The 12,311-nt window shown below is 34.8% G+C and overlaps 1 protein-coding gene across 1 annotated transcript in view; it reads right to left on the bottom strand.

Annotated features, from left to right (window-relative positions):
* LOC145666911 (octopamine receptor beta-1R-like) overlaps positions 1-12,311 on the bottom strand; it is a 361,682-nt gene that overhangs the window by 18,715 nt on the left and 330,656 nt on the right. The gene's annotated exons all lie outside the window — the stretch shown is intronic.

Genomic DNA, 12,311 nt, shown 5'->3' with positions numbered 1-12,311 from the left:
TTCTTAAATTTTAGCACCTCTAGTGCGGGTCCAGATGGATGAAAAAGAGCTTCCAGTGTAATTTAGAACATGAAAATACCAGTTAAAAGACAACACCTAACTTTGTATCACAGTATAATACTGTCTTTGAAAGGTCACAAAATAGAAGCTTTCTAGTTTGTAGTTGAGGCAAGATCCGCCATTGAAAATCGAATCCGGTATCACATGCACAGAAAACATGCATATTAGATGCTCGACCGTTAGAAGGCACGAGATCTGAAGAGTCCTATTAACCAAAGGACTTGAGCGTATTTGAACGTAACAATACTTGTTTCCGATATAAACCGGAATACTGGTTTGGATCCTTCTTCGACTAGTAGTGTCCGTATTGTAGATAGCCTCTGAACTCAAGATTGACAATAAACTGCAATCATTTAAGTAACGGGAGTAAAAATATCTTGTAATCTAGAGAAACATTACAAATTTCGATATTTGCATCTGCTTTATACGAATGAGTCAAGACCCTGTTCTATGACTACTATTACCAAATGAATGGCTTTCTTATATCTGTATATTTTGTCTATTTGTCTTTTCAGTAAGTGTGGACAACTAGAAGTCACATTATACTTGTATCAAGACCAAACTATTAACTTTAGACTTTTAGTAGCTTTACCAGAAGTAACTTGTATTTTCTTTTCCATACATAAATAACTGTAGTTTACTGCATAATTTCTCATCAAGAACAGCTAAAATTAACTTTTCTTATTTCATAACTAAACATTTAATTAACAACTGTATGACATGAGAGAATTCGTTTTCTGGAAAACAAGAGAAGAGAAGAACCCACAAAAATAGAAGCGTAGTAGTAGTGCATAACTATTGGACGATTTGTTTAGAAAACAGCTTTCTGAATTTTGTTTATTTACAAACAAATATTTTAATAACCTTAAAATGACATAATCCATACCTCTTTAAAAAATACAAAGGCAGTTTACACGTATGATATTTTTCAAAATTTTTGGAAATAGCTAGAATGATGTTCTTCATGTTTTACAAATAAGTATATCATTAACTATTTGTTGTCATTCACATGTATAACCTGCACCCTTAAATTTTATATTCTTGGAGAAAACCTCTGCCCCATATGCGCGTTAATACCGTGATATTCGTTTGAAAGATCTTTCCTGAAGTACAGACACAACCACGTGTGACATTATGAATTTGGACTCAAATTTCTGGCATGTAAAACAAAGAGAGAGAGAGAAAAGAAAAAAAACTTTTCTTACTTTGTTTTAGTAAGTCTAGATACACTGTCTTGCAATCTTTATAAACGTTTATATGACTTTTGAATTTATCCACAAAATTCAAAACAAAAGTACTGCAAGCTTAATACAAATCTCTCAATAGATTGTTTATTATTTTATTTAATCGTTCTTCATCATTACTGTTAATGGTGGCATAACATTAAATTCGATAATGTTAAAAAAGGGTTTGTAGTTCTGCTTATAACTGTAAGGCATGCAAAATAAGTCACAACATAACTGGTAGTATGTGTCCAAGATAGAAATGAGGGGGAATAGGCAACAGGAAAGAATGTTACCTCAAAAAAAAAAAAAAAAATGATCTTGCAGCCAACCTAATCCAAAATAGATGATATAATCATGGATCACATCTTATTGCAATAGTTCATTTTAATATTAGAGCAAACTGTCTGCAAATTGAGTGGAAAGCAAGAGTTGGCGACTCGTACGACCTGACAATGCGTGGCATCTTTCTTTAGGATTCAATGGAGTATCGAGATTTCTTCAACAACCTATTTCTTAATTGAAGAGGATGATTTTATGTACGTTACGAATATTGAAAAATGCAATGAAATGAAATCTTTGAAGTTAACGTTCTACGATTGTACCCTTTAGACTAAGGAAGACGGTGATTGAAGCAAGGGAATGAAGATGGAAGAACTAGTGGAATGAGAAAGTAGGAGGAAACGAGTGCACCCCGAGAAGCCTCACGGACACGATCTTGTTCACCATAAACTTACTTGACTGGGCATCAAACCAGGGACCCCACAAACCAGAGGTAATTGTTCTACCATTGAGCCAACGAGCCACCTATTACGAAGATTAAGTCATACTTGTGAAAATATAACCTGAAATTCCGTCAAAGGAGAAAAAATATATCGAAAGCCCAGAGGGGACGTTTGATATAGAGTATATTAAAGTTAACATTTTTCGAACTTATTATGCCTTTTGTGTTGCAAGAATTCATTGGTTTGACCCCTGTTTATGTGAATTTCTGATGGACTACTTTGTGCCCATGGGCTTCTCTTATTTCCTTCCACATTCTCACTTCACTAAATATTTGGTAATTATTGATCTTAGTCAGTCACTTGTATCATTTAATCTGTAGGGTATACCATAGAAGGTGTAACTGATTTTTACAAATTAAAAATAAATATTCTGCGTTTGTTAGGATGTTCGTAGTTTAACTGATAGATTAGGAGCCAAATTTTAAGATTTTTGTTTATAAAATATATCACTATTTAATCTTGTATTCTTATAATTCTTCAAGTACGATCAGTTTACCATGTGATGTAAGTGTATGGACATAAATTATTTTAATACCCCGATCGGTAATCCTGATTGAAATTTTTTACGTCCCACAGTTATGTCGGCTAGGCTAAAGGAGACGGTGATGATGAGAAATGAATGAAATGGTGGAATGGAGAAAGTGGAGGGAAACAAGCGAACCCTGAGCAAAGTCACGCACACGGTATTTGTGCACCACAAAATACACTTGGTGCGAGCCGGAATCGAAGTAAGGACCGCATGCACCAGAGGTGAACACTCTTCCACTTTGAGCTACCGCGAGTCCTGTAATGCTTTCCGGGATTCCCATTAGCGCTACACGAAGATACTGTTGTACTGATACCTTTAAATAAAGTGGTTGTGGTTGGACCTCGCCTTCAAAAGTAATTTTTTGTTACAATTCACTGTCAATAGTAGGACAAAATTGTCTTGCGATGTACATTAAAAGTTTCAAATTCGAAAATAAATTATTTAATTAAATGAAGAGGTAGATTTTAATTGGAAATGTTAAATTGTTATTGACATTAGTACTATATTTTGTCATATTTTCTTTTCACAAAAGTTCAGGGAAGTAGCCACGGATGCAATTTGATCAAATGAAATAGCCGAATGAACAAATTAGTAAATGTATGTTTTCATATACTGTAGATTACCTTGTGCATCTACACCAGAAGATCTGCATAGAAAAATAATAACGTTATCACATTTCTTCGTAATGCTCACATTTTGCTTCATATAATGGGTTAAAGCAACAGTGGTGTAGGTAACCGTTTTTCCTTAAAAAAAAAAAGAAAGAAAGAAAGAAAAAAGAAAGACGATGAAAACAAATCTATATAAGCCAATCTATTAACACAAAGAGTCAGGGCTTCATTCGATTATTAACATACGATATCGGAAGTTTTTGTGGTAAGAGAAATGGTCGCTTTGTTCTGGAATCTATTACTGTACCTTTGGTATCAATTTCTGAAAAATAAAAAGAATGTGGTTTATAAAAATTTAAGTTTAACCAGTTCATATAGTACTGCATACAAAACATTTGATATACTGGTACATAAGTCTTTTTGTTCAATGCCTTACATTGTTTAATACACATTTATCATTGTTATACCCTTTCTCCGTTTTATATTCACATTTCATTTCAATACTAATCTCTTTCAAGTTTCATAGCTCAAAAAACTTCTTTTCTTTCAATGAGAATTGTTTCTGTTTTGTCTTCATATTTTATTTTTAACAACTTGTTCCCATTCGTTTTCAACACCATGTTAATTATCGATGTAAATTTCGTTATGTATTAAGTCTTTATGTGTCATTTGTAAATCAAACACCCTTAGCACTTTCTACCCGCAAGCAAAGTATATTATCTCCTATTGAAACCCTTTTTTACTATATTATCCAAGATGAAAAGAAAAAGAGACAATATTTGTTTTTAAATTCAATTTAATCTTGTGACAATCATGAACCGAAAGGAAAAGGAACGAAGACATACTTAAGAAAGGTAATAAAGCTCTACGTATCATGAAGATAATAGGGAAAAGAAGAAACAACATACTTGGTCATGTTATTCGGCACTCCGATTGGATCGCCGTGTTCATAGAAGAAAAGGCAGAAGGAAAACCAGGAACAGGAAGACCAAGGTTAGAATATGTAGATGCAGTTACCAAGAAGAGAATTTATCAAAGTATGAAACAGCTCTCCCAAGGGAGAGAAAAGTTTTAAAATTTCCATATTACTCACCAACCTATGGTTGAGGTAAACGAGAAGACATCAAAATAATTTGTTCAAATTGTTCTTTTTTTCTTTTACTGAATTGCACACCAAATTGTCAAATGGATGGCAATCCCATCAAGAATTCTTAGTATTTGAGAAAAGCGTTTTCAAAATTTAAACAAAGCAAAATCCTTTAATGTCTTATAAACTATTGCTGAAAGAGAAATAATTGATTTAATTTCAAAGTGTACGCTTTTATACGTACAGAAAAAAAGTGACAGTGATACATTTTCCTAGTTTGAGAGAAATGACTAATCATCCTGTTGCTCGAACAAAATTACCATAAGGACATTGACATATCGTTGAACCGCTCAACATAAATAAATCATTTGCCATCATTGAAAAGGCTTCCCTGTCCTTCAAAAGGTGTCAAAGCGCCTGAGACTAACGGATTAATAAAGGTAGTTAAGTTGTTTATCCTTTATCACCATAACATCCACTGACATTGAGGTCAGCGCTAGAACGTTTATTTGTTCTTAAGGATTCCGCACAACATTAAATGACAAATTATTTTATGTTCTCATGTCAGTTTTCGTTGATGTTTTCTATTTATGCGACTATTGTGTGTGGTCTATATGTATTATTTCCGCTGCACGCTTATTTGTAATTATTATGGGTAGGTTCATTTTTTATTCCTTAAATCAATTTTCGCTACTTTTGCGGACATTAAATGGGCTTCTTTGCTTCCAGAACAAAGATCAAACATGGATGTCTCTATGAGAAATGATAAGTTGGGTCTTTTATAATTCAATTGTTCCTTTTTCTTTAGTTTCTCCACTCATACCAAAACCTAAAGATCGTTATTATTTTATTTCCATATAAAAAAAGGAACTTCCCCAATGGAATTTTGTTTGTGTTCAGGTAAAGAGAACTAGCTCTACTAAAGATCGATATCGAATGCTTGTGCAAAGAATAGCCAACAATTCAGTCCGTTGAGGAAGGCAAAGTGGTTCAGTGATAGACTGTTTGATATTCGTACGAAGACTCTCTGGCTTTGATTTCAAAATATCTGAGATTAAAGACATCATCATGCCCATGATTTCTTTCATGTTCTTCTAGTTTCCCCTTGCTCTCATGCACCTCCCTTTACGAGCTATCTCGTGGCTAAGCGGTTAGAGTACGAGTCTTTGGCGTGGGAGACGCGGTTTGATTCTCAGTGTTAGCTCATGTGGTTTGAATCTCACATGAAGCTTTAGGTTCACGTCTCGTTTAGCCTCGCTGCTGAAAGAGGCGCTAAAATGAAATCAATCAATCAACAAAGCACTTATACACACATCATATGTAGGGTAAATGAATGGAGCAAGTTCCATCACTTTGCTTTGTTCAGACAGTTGTCTATATCTACATGCATATCTATCTATAATTAAGGTCAATTCCGATCAGAGCTTTTATTAGTATTTATCTATCATCGCTAGCTTTTGTACATACTATCATGTAAATGTGTACATCCCAAATAAATGTAACACTTTTAATATATGGAAGCTTGTATAGGCGAACAGGACTAAAAGAAATCTTTCAAATGGAATTATCGTTGATATTTATGGGACTTTGACAAATTAATTTCCGATGTAATGAAATTGGTTGCTAATTAGTAAACTTATTTTTAAAGTAATTTCTTTTACTTAACAACTTAAATTGGCCGTTATCGTTTTATATACGGCAATATTAACCAGTTATTTATTACTATCATAATTTTATATTTCAACAGCTCATATGTACGAGTGTGTATATATGTATTGTCTGACAGGTAATGATGCTATATGCATATTTAATTTACAGCTGGTGCTTCAATTTTATGAGATAATATTAATTGCTTTGAAGTTAAAAGGGAAGATGATTTAGGATGGTCATCAAGAAAATTGGACATGTTTACTATTTTATTAGCGTTTAATGAAAGAAATTTCTCCTACATGAGTCATAAGACATATTCCAACTGATAGATTTCATGAAGCTGAATACAATGATGAGTCATGTAAATCCTCATGCGTAATTTCTGAGCAAAAAAACTTAATTAAGAAAATGATGCTGTACGAGAAGAACGTCCCATATCAAAATGAAACTAATCTTGAAATATATACTAAAGAAGATCTTCAATATGATATTAGAAAGGCGACAATATGCGTTAAGGAGTTATGGTTTAAAATTAAGAATAACTTGAACTTTAAAATGAAGTAAATGAGCTTAACATTGGACTACTATACCCGTTAGACTAAGGGTGACGGATAATTAAGGCAAATGAATGATGATGGAAGAAATGGCGGGATGAGAATGTGGGAAGAAACAGAAGTTCTTTCGCTTTCTTCATTAATCTTCATAGAGCAAAGTCGATAAGAGATAGCGAAAAGTGTCTTTTAAATATGGCTTCAGCGTCGCAAGGAAAAAATAGTTACATTTCAACATTTACAGCTTTCCATCTATTAACTGAAACTTTTGGAAAATTTATGGTTTTCGGTTTCAACACTGTTCTCTGTAGTGTAAAACAAAACAGTAATAGTTAGCAAGAAGTAGTTACTAGTTCACTACCAACAGAGTATGTATCTCCGATATCGTTTTCTTGTTGCAACCGGTAGTCGTAGAAATCTGTTACTACTTTTAGTTTCGGTATTAATCTTCATACAACAAAATTGGCAGTAGGTAGCGAGGAACCGCTTTTGAAATGGCTTTAGAATGTATTAAAAATACATTCCTTCTCTGATCTTATCGCTCCATTATAACTAGAACTTATAGATCCACAACGATCTGTTTTATTATTGGATTTTCACTGTTTGGAGATCTATCGTAGTTTCCCAATGAGAAACGAAAACTTACTTGTTTACCTTTCAACCATGTCTCATTACATCCTGTTGATTTTCTTTCAAACTCCATACGGTACACGCTCCAGGGATTTTTATCGTACGATATAAGTAAAGAAAAAAATTTTAAAAAAGCATTAGCTGTACTTTCTACCGACGCAGCTTTTGCGAATATTTGAATAGTAATGTAGTCTAAAGAGGCAAAAAGAAAAGCAATTTGGCTGTTGAAGCTTTTTCTCCTCCTCTTCTTTTTAACATCAATTTTTAGTTCGTGGTTTGCTGTAAATTTAATGTTGGTCGCCACGCCTTTCAGGTTAAGAGCTTTCCCTCCCGGCTAGAAATGTCTCCCGTCCTATCTCTTTTAGCAAATAAATATACAACAAAATGTAGGCAACATGTATCATAAGCTCATAACCGCTATGTGGCCATATATGTTATGTCCTTTATGAATTAGTAGCTCTCAGCACTATCTGCAGGTTATTTTGTTCCCTTTTTTCACTGTTACATTGAGGATTTTGAAATTTTTAGAACCTTAACCTATTATGTTTTATGGAATATGGAATTACCAGCAGATTGCAGATATGAATTAAACAATCTAAGCTCGAAAAAGAGCCTATATAATGAAGTTACTATAACAATTAATTAACATCCCCACTGTAATAAGATATTAAAAAGTAATACATTGAGTTAATAAAAATTAAATAAGAAAAAATGGATAGTAATTTTAAGCTTATTTTTGAAGTTTTTTCCTCAATGAGAAGATTCCAACACACACGCTTTGCACACAAAAGACCCGAGTTCGATTCTCAGTGCGACCTCATGTAGTTCAGATCTCATGTTAATAAATGGGTATACGTTTCATATAGCATCGATTCTTGATTTGGAATGAAAAATCCAAACCAACGAGCCAACCAGAAAAGAAGTAGAATTCTGATTCAGGTAGTATTATATATTCATTTTCTTCCAAAGGGAATCGAATTATTCTCCGGTGAGATTGTATGTCCTTTATGCACCTTTGAGGTTATGGAGGACGGGTATCAATATGGTCTCCGAGTCCCGACCTCTGCTTGTAGAATCCGGTGCTGTTTCACTGTGGAAGAGTAATCTCACAATATACTCTCTTCTTCACTACTTTATCCAACCTCCAAGAGATGGATTACAGGATGGTCTTGCATGCTGGTATGTATCACTGATCTTTTAAGAAACAATAGCACTAACATTTATTCATGAAAGAGTCAGTGCACAGTAGCTCAGTAGCAAAAGTCTCAACTTCGTTGGACACTATCTTTGATTCAGTGCCAGATCATAACAATAAAGTCAACGAGATCAAAGTAAAGTTTTCTCAATATTCCTGCTTTGCACACATATGATAGCTCCTTTTAAACACGATTTAGAGCTAGTGGTCTACCTCCACTCTTTATCGCACGTTGGCAAGACGTGCTGCGGCCTCAAAGCGTCTTTCATGGATCGGTTCCGCTAACTGAAGCACCCGTTCCGTTTTTCCTCGATCTGGACATTAGTTCTCGTGCGCTATGTACACCGTCAAGATTTGTCCCCTAAGTTTGACGCCTTAGTGTGTAACACTCATTCTCTGAGGGAGTGGGATACGCCTACTGCGCGGCAGAGCCAAAGCCCCTCCTACCAATTACCTACTGGTAGAGACGAACTGCTAACAAGCCAGTCCTCCCATACCCTGCAGATATGGTGCCGAGCGTTTCAAGGCAGCTCCTTTCATATAATCTAAAATGTATGTATGTTTCAGACATGTAAAACAGGCAGCCCTCGGGCCAGATCCCACCTATTGAAGCCTTTCATCCGGCCCACCTTACCCGTTATTGAAGGTGTATTTTTTAACGTAATCTCTTAAATTGAACTGAAAAGACACCTAGGGGGAGTGAAGGATGAAATATAAAAATGATCCAAAACGACCATGTTCAATCCGTAGTTTTGAGGGTCGCTGAGAGGAACAGTGACATTTCCATGCCGTTTAAAACTGTTTTTAGCCCCAATTAGTACTTCTAAGAGGAGGGGGATGGTACTATGTAAAAATAATTGAGAATGACTGCTATTAGTATCGAATCCATAGCTTTCGAAGTCGCTTAAATAAATAGTGACAAATCCGATACTGTTTGAGACGGATTTCAGCTTCCATCAGCATCCGGGAGTGAAATAGTGATGTGTAAGAGTATCGATAATGAAAGATATTAGTGTCGGATCATTCGTTTCCAGGGTTCCTGAGTTGTTTGGTGGTAGATCAGATGATCTTTGAGTTCAAGTTCAGCCTTCAGTAGGGACAAGACCCCTAGCACTCCTAGGGAAAGTGGAAGGGAGTAAAATATAAAAGGATGAAAAACAACCGATATTAGTGTAGAGTCAACAGTTTCTGGAGTCACAGAGATGAATAGCGACACTTCCAAAACGGTTTAAATCCAAGTTCAGCCTCCATTAGTGAAGAATTTTGCCATACAAAAAATAATTTTAAAAATCTGATATTAGTATAGGATCCATAGTTTTAGGCACCCCTAAGTTGATTGGCAACATTCCCTAAAGCGACAATCCGTATACTATTTAAGCCTACGTTATACAACCACACACCTTAGGGTAGTGGGAAGGGTTGTTATGTAAAAATTACGGAATTCTATTAATATTCACGTCGAATGCACAGTTCCTAATATTGCTGACAATACCGTGCCGATGGGGGGGGGGAGCGAGTGGGCTCCGAGTACCGAAGTAAGGGGAGCAAAATTAGGGAGAAAAAGAAAAGAAATATATAAAATGGAAGGAAAAAGTAATAAAAAGTTCTCAAAATCAGGGAAAATCACTGATTATTTTTTGCAAATTTGCTTATGCTTCGCGTCAACCATGGTGGCACTTCGCGACTGGTCTGTCGATCTCACGGTGGCGCCGTCGTATACTCTGGCGCTGATTTTCCACGACCGGCACTAATCGCTGAGATTAATAATTACACTTCTGATAGCGTTAAAATTCGTTCAGCCCCCATCGGCAGCAGGGTGTCTTAAATGACTGAGATTAGCGTCGAATCCAGCGTTAAAGTTCAGCCCCATCGGCAGGAGGGTGTCTTAAATGACTGAGATTAGCATCGAATCCAGCATTAAAGTTGAAGTTCAGCCCCATCGGCAGGAGGGTGTCTTAAATGACTGAGATTAGCGTCGAATCCAGCGTTAAAGTTGAAGTTCAGCCCCATCGACAGGAGGGTGTCTTAAATGACTGAGATTAGCGTCGAATGCACAATGTCAAAGCTGTTAGCTTACAATTGCAATGACATTTAATCCCAAATTGAGGCATAAACGGATATGTCAATTGGACTGGGAATTTACAGGAACAATGCTGAAGGTGTTTGTCACACATCTATGTATATTTGGATGTAAATGTATGAATATACATTCCAGCGTAACTCTGGAACCTCTGGAGCAATTTTAACTAAACTTTGTAGATATATGACTTTCAACCTGAAACACAAATATTGCACACAGGGGTTGGAATGAATAATAACGTCCCCAATGCCGTTTAAGTTCAAGTCCATCCACATCGTCAGAAGGCTGAGGAGGTAAAAAAAAATATTTAAAAAGTCAAAAATTACTTAGATTTCTGTCGGATTCATAATTTTTGGGGTCGATAAAACGTCTGACTCGTTTGAAATGAATTTTGGAAGTAGGACTCACTTCAAGCTGCATTTTAAAAATCATATCAATTTGATCAGCGTATTTTGTGAGAGTAAGGCGTTTCAATACTTATGGCGAAAGTAGAGTGCCTTTTGCACTTTTATAATTACATTTTCATTTAAATAAATATTCTAAGGGGGAAAAGGGTTCCAAATTTCCCATAACACTACTCTTCCCGTGCGAAGAATGGGCATTTCAATTAGTTTTGTGTAATCAATGGAGTGTTGAGGCTCCAGAAAAAATTCGGGGAACACTGTTTCTAAACATGGCTTTTGAAAATGTCCGAGGTAGGTTAATATATTTACTGAAGTAATACTTAATATATATATATATATATATATATATATATATATATATATATATATTTAAGAACATTAAAATATTATTATTTCACATGGATTATTTCATAACTTTTTCTATGCATACAAATGGATCTGTCAAAATTTTTTATTTACTTTCCAGTCATGATACGAGGGAAGAAAAATGGTGATCCTAAAACAAATGTGAAAGTTTTGGGCGCTTATCTATTTGTTTATCTGTTCTTTCTGGTGTACGCATCTACACGTAGAAGCAATGTCTACAAAGTATGCGAACCTCATTTTAATGATTACTCACATTATTTGGTGAATTTTCTTCCCATCCTTAAAAGTAAGAATAGTTTACTGAAGGGTGGAAAATAAAGTGAAAACGCTACTTTCTCGAAAATAGCTCTAATCATTTGGTTTATATTTCATAAATCAATATTTTTGTTAATAACTTCATAAAATGGTATCAGTTCTTTTTTTTCCTATAGAAATGCAGAATGAGCAGTTCCCCCAGATTTCTTTATCGACGATTTTCCTTATTTTTCATAAGTAACTATTTCACTAAAACTTTGAAATATGGAGTGAATAGTTCCTGAAGAAAAAGCACATACACAGAGAAAGGGATTTATAACTCGAGTCCGTTTTATCAGACAATTAAACAAGAATTTTGGGAATGAGCCAAAAGAAATGCATAAAAAATTGCGAACGTAGATAATAATTAGTTTCTGGATTAGGAACCTCAAAATTTTTAAACGGCCCCTAAATCGAGTTTTCATAGACCTACTTTTACGGAATAAGCACATCATACTGTGTAAATTTTTAGTTTTAGTTTAGATACACTATATGTAGTTCTCAAAAAATGACGCGTACAAGAATATGTTTGATTGAATGAATATTTTCATTTTTTTGGATCAGGGCCCACAAAATTTTTGAACGGTCCCTAAATCGAGTTTCCATACTTTTTTACGGAATAAACACATCATACTGAGTAAATTTTTAGTTTTGGTTCGGCTACACTATATGTAGTTCTTAAAATATGGCGCGTACGAGAATATGTTTAATTGAATGAAATATATTGAATTTTTTGAATCAGGGTCTAGAAAAGTTTTGAATGGTCCCTAAATCGAGTTTTCGTATTATTTTACTTAATTAGTACATCACACTAAGTAAATTGTTTGTTTTGGTTTGACTACACTA

Source organism: Thermobia domestica, chromosome 12, assembly GCF_964235325.1.
Source record: "Thermobia domestica chromosome 12, izTheDome1.hap1.1, whole genome shotgun sequence".
Lineage (NCBI taxonomy): Eukaryota > Metazoa > Arthropoda > Insecta > Zygentoma > Lepismatidae > Thermobia > Thermobia domestica.
This window is presented reverse-complemented; position numbering and strand designations above follow the sequence as displayed.